A 17,694-nucleotide genomic window follows, 5' to 3' on the forward strand; every position below is an offset into this window, starting at 1 on the left:
TCCAATGTCTGTCCTCCTTCTCTCTTGATAGAATCTCAGTTTTTACTGATTGTACAAAATAAAGACATTTGCCAGCCTTCCTTGCAGCTGGTGTGTGTGTGTGTGTGTGTGTAAGGGGAAGTGCTGGGTGCAGCCTCTGGGGTGGGGTTATTGCCATCCTCCTCTTTCCTGCCTGGACCATGCAGATGAGGGCCATCCCCCAGAGATAATAAGCAATAAGATGGGAGATACCTGGGGGTCCTTGACACCATGGAGCCACCATACTCGTCTTTGGCTGCAAACTCTCACACTGTCATGGAAGATAAATAAACCTCAATGTTGCTTAAGCCATTGAAACTTTAGATCTCTGTTGCACACAGCTGAACCCATAGTCCAACAAATGTATCTTCTTGACTAAATCTTAACTTCTTACTCTGATGATTTATACTCAGAATAAATTTAACTTTGTCTATATCTGGGGTAAAAAAAAACACAGCTCTTCAATAAATCTGGTTCTCTCCAAAAATATTCCAGAAAATTCATGTGATTGGAAAACTGGGCTACTTAGTAGAAATAAAAAAAAAATTTTTTTTTTTTTTCAGGGCATTGTTCAGAAAGCAAAGATCTCCAAAATTTAGTCTTCCGTTATGTCTGCAGAATGCACTTAGTACATGTTTGGTCAATTTAACGTTCGTTGGTGAACCTGGCCAGCAAAGCTTGCGAAACAGAGAATGTGAATGCACAGTGCACGACAGTGGGCTGAGCTTTGGACATCAACAGGGGAATAAAAATCAGTTCAGCTCTTGCTAAAATAGTTTTCCATTGTCTGAATCAGAACTGAGCACAAATGAGTCACCAAAGTTAAAGCTGAAAAACAACTAACTTGGACTAAGAGTGCAATAAGCCAAAGCCAAGTCTGTTGTATATTATTTTATGGAATTATGGGGATGAAGAGGTTTTAGAAAAGAGTAATGTGGAAGAATCTATGGGCTTGTGTGTATATCTCAAGAAGTTTTCAAAAGTTCATGGAAAATGTATATTATGCATGTATTTCAATTTTTTTTTTTTTTTTTTTTTTTTGCCAATAAACTCATACTACCTTGTTATAACATGTCTGAATAGAATCTAGGTTGAGGCTCTCGGAAGAGTAAGACATCAGCTTGAAAACAGCCCCTATGAGAGCAACATGAATTTTGCTAAAATTGAAGCAAGAACAAATGTGTCAAATTTATGGTGACACTTGAGTGAAAGAATGGTGAAATCACTGATGCTTTATGAAAACTTTAGGAGTATAATGTCCCAAAGAAATCAGCAGTTTACAAATGGGTAACTCGTTTTAAGAAGGGATGAAATGATGTTGAAGATGAAGCCCATAGTGGCAAGCCATCCATATCAATTTGTGAGGAAAAAATTCATCTTGTTCATGCCCTAATTAAAGAGGACTGATAATTAACAACAGAAACAATAGTCAACACCACAGACAACTTAATTGATTCAGCTTACACAATTCTGACTGAAAAAATCAAAGTTGAGCAAACTTTCCACTCAATGTATGCCAAAACCATTGCTCCTAGAATCATCTGCAGGCAAAAACAGAGCTTTCAATGAAATTGGAAACAAGTAACATTAAGATCCTGAAGCATTTCTTTGAAGTAACAAGAGAAGAAACATGGCTTTACCAGTACAATCCTGAAGACAAAGCACTGGCTACCAAGAGTGTAAGTGCTCTAGTCAAAGCAAAAGTATACTAGTTAAGAGCAAAGGTCATGGCAACAGTTTTTTGGGGTGATCAAGGCATTTTGCTTGCTTATTTTCCGTAGGGCCAACGAATGATAACATCTGCTTATTATGAGAGTGTTTTGAAAACATTAGCCAAAGACTCAGAAAAACACCCAGGAAACCTTCACCTGAGAATCCTCCTCCACCACGACAATGCTTCTGTTCATTCCTCTCATCAAACAAGAGCAATTTTATGAGAGTTTTCATGTTCGGCCCACCTTACAGTCCTGATTCGGCTCCTTCTGACTTCTTTTTATTTCTTTTCTTAACAAATCTTTAAAGTGCACCCATTTTTCTTCAGTAATAATGCAAAAAAAAAAAAAAGGTTGCACTGACATGGTTAAATTCCCAGGTCCCTCAGTTCTTTAGAGATGGAATAAATGATGGTTAGTATCATTGCTCACAAGAGTGTCTTCAACTTGATGGAGCTTATGTTGAGAAATCAAGTTTTATTTTGTATTTTTATCTTTTATTTCCATTTTTCCACAAACTTTTTGAAGTCCCCTGTGTGTTTGTATATGTACATACCTAAGCTGGAGTATAACATCAGTTTGGAAAAAATTCTTTACATTAAAATTCACTTCCAGAATAAAGAGGTTCACAACTATAGGTTTCAAAGTATATCAGAACAAGAAACTAGAGATCTCTCTCCAGGTTAAACATCATTCCATTATCAATAAGGTTTGGATGTGGTTGCTCAAGCCGCTGTAAATTCTACATTTCTCCACCGATTTTGGAGTGATTTTGTCAGATATAGGGTTAAACTCCATTGCCAGCAACCCTCAATGAACCCAAACAGGAATAGTCTACTTTTCCTGATTTCTTTTTAAAGTCTCAGAAATTATCTTTTTAATTAAACATTCTAGAATTTTTCCCAGGAAACAGCTTCAATTTTATTAGCTGGTATTGTCCATAAGTCACCTTTTGGACAACTGGGTTGACATTTCCTTGATTCCTGTCTTTTGGCCACTCTCATTTATCATAAGCTTTAAGAACTTACGGCTATGCAATTTTATCTGCGTATCTTTTCAGTGCCCCAGAAGCAAATTTTTAGGGCCGAGAGACATATTTTGTATAGCTACTATATTGTGTTCTCTTTTAGCCATGTTTGTTTTATTCCTTCTAATTTTGAGAAATGAGAACACTATCTTTCATGAAGAAGAAATGGAAAGTAGAGGTTATTTGTTGATGTGAAAGGATAAGAGGTATCACATGGAATAGAACCTTTTAAAAGTGTTACACTTCTCTAAAGTTTCAACAGCAGTAGTTCTCAACCCTGGCCACACATCAGAACCACCTGGAAAGCTTAAAACAAGACAAAAACAAACAAGCAAACGATCATACCTGATCCCCACTCCAGAGTTCCTGATTTAATTGGTCTGGGGTGGGGCATAGGCATGTGTGTTTTTAAAAGTTCTCCAGGAGATTCTAATATGCAGAGTTGAGAATTACCGCAAATCTAACCATTAGAAAAGTATAACCTTTTTTTTTAAAGGCCTGATTTCCATAGGCAATCTTGTCTGTTGTCCCATGAGTTAGGATGCAGCAAAGCTTTGATAAAAAGGGATTTTCAGGCTGTAAGCCCATATACTCATGGAAGCTCTGAGCAACAAGAGGTGTTGGCTAACTTAGCTCAGTGGTTCTGAAAGTCTGATCTTGGATAGCATCACTTGAGGAATGTACTGAAAACGCTGATTTCTGAAGCTCCCTTGCTGTCCTCCTTAAGGTTCTAAATTGCTTGGGAACTGAGGTAATGGGAGGGGTACCAGCACCTGCGTTTGTAACAGGCAGGCAGGCCAAGCAGTTCTAGTGCTGCTGTCCCACTCTGAAGACCACAGCCTTACCCAATGGGACACACAGCCTTGAGAAGCATGGGAGACTACACCTTGAGCAAGATTTAGTATATTCAAAGTAAAGCTTTCCAGTCTTAGGCATGAATGGCAAGAACCTCACAGACCAGGGCTGGCTTACAGTTCAGCTCTGTCCCTTGACCAGCAGATCTAAAAGGAAGATCTTATCCTGGGTCAGAAAAACAGATGCTGACAAAGCTGCGTTTTCTGAGGTTCCCAGCATTTCTGAGGTCTTTCTTTACCAATCCCTCCCAAACGCATTATTTTGTTCATTTCTTGTCAGCTGTCTTTACATTACTCCTTTTTAAATTTTTGATCTCCAAACATAATTTATCTTTATATTGACCAGTACTCATTTGAAAGCCTCAGTTTTCCGGAGTTGGCCTTCCAGCCAACTCCCAGCAGCTTGTGCTGTTCAGGTACCCTGCGAGTGCCTCTTGTCTGTTGGAGAACTCAATGAGGTACCTGAGCTACTTCTTTCTCGTAACAATTACATGTGATTGTGTGACAGAACCGTTCTTTAGGGTTCCATTCCTCTTGCACCATATTCCCTTCTAGTTTCTGGCCATAGAATCGTAACTATAATTTTCTGAACTTTTCACTATCAATCTCATTAAAGTTAAGTCTCCTGGACCCCTGTGCCTGACTCCATTCTACCTTGGAGTGAGTTGCCTGATTACCCAAGGTCTCCCTGCTAGAACCTGGGTATAGCTTTTGCTCTTTTTTGAGTTTTCACACCACTTTTTTACTAGTCACAATACCTCTTTTACATGTAATTGTAAACTACAATGATATAATTTTCCTTCTTCGTGAGAATTAGATAGTAGACCCTCATTTTTTTCATTCATTTTCTTAGATATGAAATTGTCAAGTCAATAATTTACCAAATGCACTCAGCAGACTGAACATTCTAGTAAAGGCCTAGAGAGCTGAAAAACATTTTTACTACATCTTGCCTCTCTCTGTTTGAAACTGGGGTTAGGAAACATGGTCCACGGATGGTAGTGGCTTGTGGTCCCTGGTTTTAAACTGTTCCCATGGTAGAATCACTTGAGTCTCTCTCCTTTCATCTCCACACAAATATTCTCCATCCCGCTTCTTCATGCAGGCTTCTGGCTTTCTGTGCACTTTCAGACATTTTGGACATATACTGCTCCTCTGCTATCCTTTCTCTCAGGGCTTCCATATTCCATATTCCAATTTAGAACCTCCTTAAGGTTCTAAATTACTTGGGAACAGAGGTAATGGAAGGGGTGCCAGCACCTGCTGTACACAGTCCTGAGCCCTGTGTTTCACGGTATCTAGGAAATCTTGATTTCTTCCAGGTGTTAACATCTCAAGTTCGTTTGCTTCATATTCACACTTGAAATCAGATATAACATTCCTTACTTTTTCTTCCTGTTATTTTTGCATGCAAATTAAGAGATTCTCCAATTACTCTGTGTCATACGTTTTCTTACCAATAACAGGGCTTATAGTTTCACTGAAGTAATTTTTCCACCCTCTTAAACTGCAGTTTAAGGTCTTCTTGGTGAGGTTACCGAATCTCTGACAAGCATATATTCTTTCCACAGTCTTCACAGGGCATGCTTCAGCCCTTGCTAGGAGTCCATCATTTTGCCATAACATTTGCTCCCAGGTCATCTGCTTGCAAGAGGCAATCAAGAGTTTGGGAAACCCTTACAAAAGAAATGACAATAGTTTATTTTTGGCTCCTGACATTTTGTGCTTCTAATACCCAGTAAGCCTTTCTGCCCCACAGTCAGGATGCCTTACTTGGCAGTAAATGGTGAGGCTGTAACCCAGAAACAAACATCGTTTCAGTGTTGGTCTTAATGTCCCTGAGGCGTAACTGCTGACCTTGTCTTCCCTGTAGCTGTGGCCATCATTGACTGAGGAGGGAGAAGTCCTCTTCCTCCTACTGTAATGGTTCTCTTATTGAACTCCTCAAAGGCTGGCCTTGTTTAGGTCAGGTTATCATTCAGCATTCGTATAGGAACTTTGGATTCATTACCTCCAATCTAGGTCAGAAGACATCTAAGGGACACCACCCAGGTCCAACCTCCAAGGGTTTCCATGTGCTGATGGAAAACCTGTCTCCCAGTCACTCAATGTCCTGCTGATCCGGGCCTTCTCCACTCCCGTGGCTGGGAATAGCTTTTGTTCTTCCTTTTTGTTTGAGAGTCTAATCCTGGCAAAGTGGGATGAAAGTTATTAGTCCTAATGTTCTTTTTATAACAACTTCTTTCTTAAACAAATGAACGAACAAATAAATGAAAACTTAGGATTCCCTTCCAGTGGTCACTTCTGCCTCCAGCGATTAATCCATCTCTCAGCTGCCTTTCACAACAAAACTTTTGAAGAGGTCTATACATGCTGTTTCTACCTTCCCATCTCCCATTCCTTCTGTAACGTGCTAATTTGGCATGCATCCTCCCCAGTCATTTGCAAATGCTATCAGGTCCCCACTATGCCCTCAGGTTACGGAGACTTTTCTCTCATCTGGCTTGCCCTCCTCTTGGGGTCATTTAACTGAGTGCTCCCCTAGAAACACCCTTCCCCTGCTTCTTCTCTCCTTTCTTGCCTCCTATTCCTCTACTTAACTTCTGAATGTAGGGGCTCCTCAGGGCTTGGTCTTGGGCCCTCAGTTTTCTATCTATAATCCTTTCCCAAGTGATCACACTCAATCCTAAAGCTTTAAATACTTTCTACATGTTACCAGCTCTGGAATTTATTATCTCCAGCCCAACCTCCCTCTCAGAATCATATATGCCTCTGGACATATGTGTTTCAAGTACAATGTACCTGACACTGCCACTTGTCTAATGGGCATCCCAAACTTATATCCAAAACTGAGTTCTTAATTTCCTAGCACATTCCTCTCAAATCTGTTCCTTCTCCCAGGTTCTCTATCATCTCAGCATATGGCCTTACCAGCTGATTAAGCCACAGACCTGAGAGGCATCTTTGATTCCTCTTTTTCTTTCATCCCATACACAGATGCCATCAGCAGGTCCAAGTCTCCATCTTCCACTTGGATTACTGTTATTACAGATTACTCATCTGTCTCCCACCACCGCACACACTCGCCACGTTCCAAATGATCCCTGCACAGCAGGGAGAGTGGTCTTCACGAATGTAACTCTGACCACACTGCTCCCTTGCTCGGGACATTTTCCGCCCTTCCCATCGCATTTAAAATAGAGTCTAAAAGCCTCGCCGTAACTGACAAAGCCTTGCTGCATTTGGCTCCTGCTCTGCTCTAAATCTCATCTCATGCCATCTGGTCCCCTGGAGTGTTCCCGTCACTCTGGCACTTGGGCCCTCTTTCCTGCCTCAAGGTCTCTGTCCTTGCTTTCCTAACGCCTGCAGAGCTCAGGTTACCTGGCCTCCTAAGAGGAATGTGATGACCACCCTGTGTAGAATAGGATACACCTGCTGGCCTCTTCCACGGTGCCCTGCGCCTGCCCTTGCAGGCTATACACTGCACGAGGCAGGACCCTCCTATCATGCTCAGGGTTGCATCCCCAGTACCTGGCACCTAGGTGATCAGTACTGAATGAATATCTAGATGTGGGTGTTTTTGCACATTGGATTCCTAAGAATCTACCTTTATATGCCACAGTTCCCAAAAATGGTATTCAAACTGGGGTCTGCGCACTCAGTATGCTGTTTAGCTCTCCTTCAATGTGACGGCCAGCTGTGGAGCCTGGCCCCTTCAGACCCACCACCGTCTTCAGGTTAAGGCCACACTCTGTCCAGGTCGCTGCCCTCTCCACAGCTGCTGACCTAGCACTGGGGGTATAGTATTGGTCCATCCCTGCCCTGCAAGGGATTCTTCTCTTGGGCAACTTTTGCCTGGGGACACCATAGGCCTGTCAGTGGCTTTCTCAGAACTGTGCTGCAATCTGAGGCTTTTCCCACCCAGCCCCTCCTTCCTTCTCCCTTTCTCCCCTCACAGATATGAGAACTACATCAGGGTGTGAAGGCTGTCCTGGTCTACTCTTGCTATCTCCCCCTTTATCTTTCAAAAGTATCCCCTAATCGATTACATTTCTAATCCAGGTGAGGCAACAGCTTCCCAGGGGCGCTTTTGAACCTTGAAATATCAATACCATAAAACATGGTCCAGAAAAGCTAACTTTTATTTGATAGTATGTATAAAACCATCTGTTCATTTCCCATACCTCTTGCAGACATGACCTTCAACTGGGATTAAAAAGAAAAAACAAACAAACAAACAAAAAACCCAAAAGACACCTGTGCCCCAGAGCCTTTGGTTTACCGCCCAGGGCTCTGATCACTCGAGATACATTCCAGAATTCATTTAACATGTGCTCCCACCAGAGTCAGCAGAATGGGTAACCACAGGCAGACAGCACATTCTGGCAATTATCAGGCCCATGCTCCAGAAAGGCAGCCTTAAGTTCATACTCCGGGTTTATAAATAGCGAGTCATCAACCACTACCAGTTATCTTGGTACTAGTGACATAATCTTGTAACTCCTAGTGACTAGAAAGCTTCATTAATTTTGTGGAGAATAAAACCTGCTCTCTTCATCAGAGGGAGAACTGCATTCTAATTTTGTAACTTGCATGATGTGGCACTTTTCCCCCTTCTCTGATTGAAAATCAGTACTTATTCCTGCTCTGCCTAAGTGCCATGAATACCAAGGCCATTGTCTATTTTGTTCACTGTTATAACCCATGGAATGCACTCCGTAATTACTTGTTGAGCAAATTATCATACAGATGCTTTCCTATTATCTCATTTTAGCCTCAAAACAACCCTGGGAGGTGTATGTATTATCTTCATTTTACTGGAATTCAGATCAAGTGACTTTTCCAAGGTCACTTGGTACTCTCCAATAATTCAGACACCAAATATTCAAGAAGCATGTCTGCCAGGGTCAGAAAATTCAGTTGCTAACTGTTTGGCTAACATTTATTGAATACTCTAAGCCAGTGGTCTGCAATGTTTTTGGCAATAGGTACGGGTTTTGTGGAAGACAATTTTTCCGTGGACAGGGCTGGTGGGGTGGGTAGGGTTTCAGGGTGATTCAAGCACATTACATTTATTGTACACTTCATATTGTTATTACATTGTAATATCTAATAATTATAAAACTCACCATAATGTATTAATAGAATCAGTGGGAGCCCTGAGCTTTTTTCCTGCAACTAGACAGTCCCATCTACGGGTGATGGGAGACAGTGACAGATCATCAGGCATTAGATTCTCATAAGGAGTGCGCAACCTAGATCCCTTGCATAAACAGTGCACAGTAGGGTTTGCACTCCTATGACAATCTAATTCTGCCACTGGACTAATGGAACTCAAGCAGTAACGCAAGCAATGGTGAGTATCTGCAAATATAGATGAAGCTTCGCTTGCTCGCTTGCCTGCCTACCCCTCATCTCCTGCTGTGCAGCCTGATTCCTAACAGGCCAAGGACCAGTAGGGGGAACTCTGCTCTAAGCACATAATGATTTTATCACATTTGAGACAGAGTTAACTATTACCACCACCCCTACTTTACAGATGATAAAACCGATTTGGATGGCAGAGTGACTTGCCTAAGGCCATACAGGGAAGGGGTAAGGTTGAAACTACAATATAGGTCTCATTCGAAATTCATGCTCTAAATTCTTACTCCATTTGGCTTTTTTTCCAATAGAAAACAATCATTCCTCCTACAAACTACTTTTTTTTTTTTTGACAACATGATGGAGTTTCATTTTGTCACCCAGGCTGGAGTGCAGTGACGCAATCTCGGCCCACTGCAACCTCTATCTCCCAGGTTCAAGTGATTCTCCTGCTTCAGCCTCCTGAGTAGCTGGGATTACAGGTCTGCATCATGATGCCCGGATAATTTTTGTATTTTTAGTAGACGCAGGGTTTTGCTATGTTGGCCAGGCTGGTCTTGAACTCATGACCTCAAGTCATCCGCTGGCCTTGGCCTCTCAAAGTGCTGGGATTATAGGCATGAGTCACTGTGCCTGGCCCAAACATTTAACAAAGAAAAACAGTGTATCATCTTTGAGAGACTAATGAAAGGTCGATAAAATAAATCTGGTAGAAGTATAAATCACAGAGCAGAATTGTATTTTACCTTTCATTAAAAGAAAAAAAAAGGATCTTAGTGTTCAGACAGTGGCTTGGGAAGGAGATGAACACTGACTGATATCCAGTCATTGTCAGTGTTCTGTTAACACTGTTACCAAAGACTTGAGGCACCCACTTTAATAAAAGTCTCAATGACAAAAGAACAAAACAAAATGGGGCAGTGTCCTCTTGGGCTGCAATTAAGGAAAATCTATGTGTATACGAAAGAGAAAGGGAAGGTAGTATAACACATAAGAGAGCTAAGCAGAAACATGGGATGTTTTTCCTGAGGCTTGGTGTCCCCATTAGTTTTACATTTGACCACTTAATTCACATGTCACATTCCTGTGATTTAAAAAAAAAAAAAAAAAAAGGCCAGGCACAACGGCCCATGTCTGTAATCCCAGCCCTTTGGGAGGCCAAGGTGGGCGGATCACCTGAGGTCAGGAGTTTGAGACCAGCCTGGCCAGCACAGTGAAACCCTGTCTCTACTAAAAATACAAGAAAAATAGCCGGGTGTGGTAGTAGACGCCTGTAATTCCAGCTACTTGGGAAGCTGAGGTGGCAGAATTGCTTGAACCCAGGAGGCAAAGGTTGCAGAGAGTCAAGATTGGGCCACTGCACTCCGGAATGGGTGACAGAGTAAGGCTCTGTCTCAAAAAAAAAAAAAAAAAAAAAAAAAAAAAAAAGCCAGATGTGGGTTTTTGGATTATCCACCGATGTGCCTTTAGCTGAAGTTAACACGGATAGAGATGAACATTCAAAACACAGTATTTCACTATCAGCAGGGCGCAGGCCAATCAGAGTAGATCCTGCACCCTGTGTTGGTGCATGGTGCAGCCAGCATCCTGCTCTGCCAAATGTCACCCCTTCAGTTGCTGGATTTCAAAGGGGTGCAACAGGGTACAGGGTGGCTGAGGGAGTACCCACTGGGGTCAGGCCTGTGACCTTATTCCCATCTGGGTAGAGGTATTTCCACAGGGTCACTGGCACAATCATAGTGCTTTCTATAGCTAAAAATCAGCTCTGGATACAGGTTAACTGGGCACTAATTTCAACCCTTTAAGCTAAGTGAAAATGTTTCACATTGAACCTTCATTTTTCTTTGTTATTTTTTTAGGCGGATCTTTGCTCTTGTCGCCCAATGGTGCAATCTCGGGTCACTGCAACCTCCACCTCCCAGGTTCAAGTAATTCTCCTGCCTCAGCTTCCTGAGTAGCTGGGATTACAGGCATGTGCCACCATGCCTGCCTAATTTTTTTCTTTATTTAGTAGAGATGGGGTTTCACCATGTTGGTCAGGCTGATCTCAAACTCCTGACCTCAGGTGATCCACCCGCCTGGCCTCCCAAATTGCTGGGATTACAGGCATGAACCACAGTGCCTGGCATTCGTTTTTCTTTAGATAAGTTATTTTAATGCAGAACCAGTTTAGAATACAACAGACGCAAACCTCTATATTTTGACATAAAGGTCACTTCATTGTGTTGGTGCATTAAAGTATTTTCTTTGAAATTCAAATTTTTGCTTTTAATCTGTCTTCTCCCTGGAATCTGACAGTAGCCACAACAATCCTCTCCAAGTGGCAGGTTTATTCCCTTAGGCCTATAATTAGACTTTCAAGAACTAAACAAGAAAATACCAGTAAACCTCACTTTATGTAATCATGCAATCAAATACTCTTTATGCAAATGGCATTAGAAGGCTGGGCTATGACATCAACTGCAGGCTCGCCTCCCTTGCACAAGGAGCTTCTGCATACGCCAGTGGGCTATGGCATTTCCTTAAAGTGGCAGGCTCTATTTTATTAACAGCCTTTCATGACCCAAGTCAGTTAAAATCTGGTTTTATATTGAGTTGGTGAGCTTTGTAGTTAGAACTTTTAAGGTGTTTCAAATCACAGAAGCTTGGTTTAGTTTAGAAGCAGTCTCTGTCAATAGGATGGTCACTGGTCAGAGGAATTTTTCCCTTTGGATGATGCAAGCAATCATTGAAAAAAAAAAAAAAAAGAAGGCAGTTTGAATTTGAAAACCAAAACTCAAACTAATCAACCCACCAGATAACAAACCAATCAAAATCAAAACAAAAGGAAAACCAGTTTCACAGTATGAATGGAAACATATGGGACTTTTACTTATTTGATATTTGTCTGCATTGTTTGAATTATTAACCATGAACCATGTTATTACTTTCATAATCAAAAACTACCCCCAACATGACCAGTCAAGAATGAGATACTATGAAGAAAAGTTCCAGAGCATTTACGAGCTGAGAAAGGCATTTCCCATAGCTATCAATTCAAAATCTAAGAAACCTCAAGTATTTTGAACACTTACACCTCTCCAGACTGGACACCCTGATGTAGCAATGTATCTTCATAACCACCTCTTCCAGAGAGTATTACCTTTTAGATAACTAATGAGCTTTTTTAAAATAAAAAGTTTCTATTATGTGCAGCTATACAGCTAAATGCTCACAATTACTCAGTAAAGCAGATCATTTCAGAGATGAGAACAATGCGATTTGGAGACATGAAGTGAGTTTACTCCTCCAGGTCACTCAAATTCTAAATGCCAGAGATGAATTTGAACCTCGGTGAGAAAGTCCATGCTATTTTCTCTACCTCTGTGACTCTAAAATATCTTCTTCCTGCTATTGACACACAGGAAGGTGTATCTAGGGTCACACATGGGATTCTCAACCTGCTGGCTGCAACTCACACTCTGTTTTCCCCTCTCAAGAAAGTACACTGAAATGCTACTGAATGAATTTTTATAGAGATAACCTTGAACCCATTCTCATAAGTCTATAAACTTCAGTAATTTAAAATGCTCATTAGATAACTTCTTTCCTTGGGAGGCGGAGGCAGACGGATCACGAGGTCAGGAGATTGAGACCAACCTGGCTAACATGGTGAAACCCCAACTCTACTAAAAATACAAAAAATTAGCCGGGCATAGTGGCAGGCGCCTGTAGTCCTGGCTACTTGGGAGGCTGAAGCAGGAGAACGGTGTGAACCCAGGAGGTGGAGCTTGCAGTGAGCTGAGATCACGCCACTGCACTACAGCCTAGGCGACAGAGCGAGACTCCATCTCAAAAAAAGAAAAAAGAAAAAAAAAAGAGGTAACTTCTTTCCATAGCTAGAAGCCACACATCAGTGCATCGCACACCTCCTTGAAGAACTACTGCACCACACCTCAAAGGTTTTTACACTTTACAAAAGCACTTTTCCAAACTTAAAAAAAAAAAAGTCCTCCTCACAGTGCTGTAAGATGGGAGAAGATACCGCTTTAAAGCTAAGAAACCTAGGCCTCGGAGACTTTAGTCTCTTGCGGACAAACTGAGCGACAGCTTCTGAATGGCTCCTCTATCACTTCCCTATACAAAAACCTTTCCCACGGACACCTGGTTTCCAACCTACTTCTACCAGTGTAGAAGCTTTTGTGCATACTTTTAACCCAGACATTTCATGTCTAGGAATTTTCTCAAGAAAATAACCACAATCACTTTTTTTGACTGAAAAGAGTAAAATGGATCTCAGGGTTTAAACTGTTGATCAGAAAGGTTATCATATGGTCAGTATTATTCTCCTGTTCAACCAACAGTGAGTGGCTCAACGTGAGTTCTATTTTCATGCTACCAATAAAGTCTAGTGCATTTTTTTATATAAACATAATTTATAACTTTATTTTATAATTTCATAAATTGTTTTTTAAATATTACTTCATGTTCATGTGCATTTTATATAACTTACATATAAAGTTACATTTTATATGTAATTAGTCATAAACTGCATGATATTTTGGTCAATGACAAACTACATATACAATGGTAGTCCCATAAGATTATAATGGAACTGAAAAATTCCTATCATCTAGTGATGTTGTAGCCTTTGTAATATTGTAGTGTGATGTGTTACTGGTGTTTGTGGTGATGCAGGTATTAACAAATCTACTCTGCTGCCAGTCATAAAAGCACAGCACACACAATTATATACAGTATGTAATACTTGATAATAAACAATTGTGTTACTGGTTTATGTACTTACTATACTATATACTTTTATTTTAGTGTACTCATCTCCTTATTAAAAAAAATGTTAACCGTAAAACAGCCTCAGGGAGGTTCTTCAGAAGGTATTCCAAAAGAAGGCATCATTTAAGTTATCACAGATGACAGCTCCATGTGTGTTATTGACCCTGGAGTCCCTCCAGTGGGACACAATGTGGAGGCAGAAGACAGTGATACTGATGATCCTGACTCTGTAGGCCTATGCTAATGTGTGTGTGCTTGTGTCTTAGTTTTAACAAAAAAGTTTAAAAATAAATAAAAAACTTTAAAAACAGAAAAAAAAAAAACCCAGAAGATATAAATATTTTTGTATAGCTGTCTGTACAATGTGTTTGTTTTATTACAAGAGTCAAAAAGTAAAAATAAAAAGTTTATTAAGTAAAAAAGTTAAGGCTGGGCATTTTGGCTCATGCTTGAAATGCCAGCACTTTGGGAGGCCAAGCAAGTTGATCACTGAGGTCAGTTCAAGACCAGCCTGGCTAACATGGTGAACCCCGTCTCTACTAAAAATATAAAAATTAGCCAGACATGGTGGTGAGCACCTGCAATCCCAGCTACTGGAGAGGCTGAGGCAGGAGAATCGCTTGAACCTGGAGATGGAGGTCGCAGTGAGTTGAGATCGTACCACTGCACTCCAGCCTAGCCAACAGCAAGACTCCATCTCAAAAAAAAAAAAAAAAAAAAACCAAACCCCCCACACACACAACCAAACTTACACAATTCAAAAAAAAAAAAAAAGTTACAGTAAGTTAAGGTTAATTTACTATTAAAGAAAAATACTTGTAGCCTAAGTGTACAGTGTTTATAAAGTCTACAGTGGTATACAGGAATGTCCTGGGCCTTCACATTTACTCACCACTCACAGATTCATCCAGAGCAACTTCCCAGTTCTGCAAGCTTTATTCATGGTAAGTGCCCAACACAGGTCTAACATTTTGTATTTTTTACACTGTATTTTTTTTTTTTTCTTGAGACGGAGTCCCACTCTGTTACCCAGGCTGGAGTGCAGTGGTGAGACCTTAGCTCACTGCAACGTCCAACTCCTGGGTTCAAGTAATTTTCCTGCCTCAGCCTTCCAAGCAGCTGGGTTTACAGGCACCCACCACCATGCCCGGGTAAACTTTTTTGTATTTTTAGCAGAGACAGGGTTTTGCCATGTTGACCAGGCTGGTCTTGAACCCCTGCCCTAAGGTGATCTGCCTGCCTCAGCCTCCCAAAGTGCTGGGATTACAGGCATGAGCCACCGCGCCTGGTCTGCACTCAATTTTTACTGTACCTTTTTTATATTTAGATACAAAATACTTAGCATTGTGCTACAACTGCCTACAGCATTCAGTACAATAACGTCTGTACAGGTTTGTGGCCTAAGAGCCTCAGTCTGTAGTAGGCTATACCATCTATGTTTGTGTAAGACATTCTATAATGTTCATACAATGACAAAACTGCCTAAAAATGCATTTCTCAGAACATATCTCCATGGTTAAGCAAGGCATGACTCTATATAAATATGTAAAAGTATAATAGAATCACTTAGGTTTACAATGCTGAAGATCATAGATTAAGACGTTATACATAAATATGGCATAATGATTTCTAAATATCTTATGTCAATGTTTTAAATATAAATTGAGCTTATTGTGCCTAAAAAAAAATTAACACCATCACAGTACCTTTTAAGCTGTGAGCATGTCTGCTAAACGATAGGTTTATTAATTGGTAATCAGGGCTTTAGGCCTCTTGGAAGGAAGCGTTGATCCCATATATATGGCCATTTCCTGTGTGACACTACTTGATTCAAATCAGGGGTCTGTATCTGCTCCTTCCTTGACCCTCAGCTTCTACTCCTATTTTCCCAAAACCATACTCGCTTGACCTTAGGGAAGCATCTGGGATGCTGACCACCACTGTTGAGAATGTATTTAATCCACACACTGGTACAAAGCAGGCACTCAATCAACGGATGGTAGTTCGTGACCCTGACAACCCAGCCTTAAGCCCGAACTCTTCTCATGTCTGAGAACCTATATGACCCTGGTGCTCCTCCTACCTCTTCTGACTATTCTTTCAGTTACTTCTCCTAGCTCCTTCTCTACCTATCCCTTAGTGAGGGCTTTCCAATGTTTTAACTTTGGTTTGTTTATTCTTTTCACTACATACAGCCTTAAAGGTATGTTCCTAAAACTTCAACTTTATACAAATCTCTCCAGTCCCGACTTCTCCAGTCTCAGTATCATGTTCCAAACTACATATGCTAAGTGTTCAAAATATGTTGCCACGTGCCCTTTACCAGTGTACTTTTTCAAGGGTACATGTTTTACATGCTTTGCTGAGTTGTTTTTTTTTTTTTTTACACAGCATGGATCCTTACTACATTTCATTTGCTTTTATTGACTTATAAAGATCTATGTATCTGTGAGCTGCTGAAAACCTTTTAGCTTAAAAACAAGGTTTTTATGACAGGTTCTATGACAAAGAGCAATGGTTTAAAGTGAGGCGTGTGTCCCAGGTGGTAACGTAAGTTCATCCATTGGGATGTGAAAAGAAAATTTTAGAATGTTTTTCATCTCATCCTGTGAATGCTTTATAATTACAACAGAAGTATGTGCATATAATTTATGGATACTTACATTGACAGTATAGTCAAGATTTTTTTTTTTTTTACTGACAGAACTTTATGATTTAAGTTGTAGAGTCCACTGACGAAGAATGATCCTGACCTAACCTATAGTAATAATATTGCAGCACCACTTGCCAGGTGATTAAAAATAAGTATTTCTAAACTAAGTTTGACATCTAGGAGCCTATTAAAATACTGAATATAAATATGCTCTATAGTCAGAAATGTATCTCAAATTCAGGTGTGATGAAGATATTCTGACACTTATTCTGACTCAATATTCTCTCCGTTTAAATTTATAAGCACCTGAGAAAGATAAGGACAAGTAAGATCAAACAGTTTGTATGTTCAAACAGGTCAATATAAGAGCAGCTTTTTCCACTTGACAAAACATGCTCAAAGCACATAACTACATCATGGGCTCCCAGCACTGCATTACTTAATGCAAGAGGACTGCTGAATGAGAAGGATCTCAGAGCCTATCTGATCCCCTATCAAATGACAGAAAACCCTGCTGCCCTGTCCCAGACATCAGCAGATAATCCCTTTATTAAGAATTTTAGGGAAGGGGTGCTCATGCCATAAGGCAAGCCATTGTGATACTGGATAAATCTAGATGTTGTAATGAGATTTCTTACAGTGAGATAATTTCTATCCATGGCTTTCAGATCTGCTCTCAACAAGACAGCACAGCAACTTTCCAAATGTCCCCTTAGTAAACATGGTTTACAGTCGACTCACCATCCCTGACCTCCTCCCTGCATTGTGAGGAATGTAGACAGTGTTTCACTTATAAACAGCAGACAGAGACATTCGGAACAAAACATCAACTTCACAAGAAAACTGGCTCTCAATAAATAAAAATGTGTGATTAACATGTGTTCTCCTAAACTAGGATTGCATTCCTGTATTTTAAAGCAAAGAAGTCATGCTTGGCTCATAATAAGACTTTAATAAACTAATACATTGGCTCTTAACCTGAAAAAATGCCAAGACAGACTGCAGCCTATATTTTGTACTTGTAAACTGTAATTTTTATAAGTTCTAAATGGATTTAACATTTACTCCATTTAAACTGCTTCTTGTTTTTACTTTAGCCTTTCAGCCTGAAATCTTTCTGGATTGTAATTCTGTATTAGCTTTCCCTCCCTACTTTGTGTTATTTGTAAACTGGTAACACACGTATTACACACACACTTAAAGCTGGCAGGATCTGAAACTCAACAGGTTAACACACATATATTAAACATCTGAGTGCAGAAATTCAAAATAAGTTTAAGGTCCATCCACTAA

At 40.4% G+C, this 17,694-nt stretch overlaps 1 long non-coding RNA gene across 1 annotated transcript; it reads right to left on the reverse strand.

The window, feature by feature from the left end:
• Positions 1–1,027: 1,027 nt before the first annotated feature.
• On the reverse strand, positions 1,028–10,118 carry LOC110743987. The gene is made up of 2 exons (XR_002523915.2): positions 5,623–10,118; positions 1,028–5,287 (listed from the first exon to the last, which is right to left on the reverse strand). It is a non-coding gene; the product is annotated as an uncharacterized LOC110743987 (long non-coding RNA).
• Positions 10,119–17,694: the final 7,576 nt, after the last annotated feature.

Source organism: Papio anubis, chromosome 8 (genome assembly GCF_008728515.1).
Source record: "Papio anubis isolate 15944 chromosome 8, Panubis1.0, whole genome shotgun sequence".
In the NCBI taxonomy this organism is placed as follows: domain Eukaryota; kingdom Metazoa; phylum Chordata; class Mammalia; order Primates; family Cercopithecidae; genus Papio; species Papio anubis.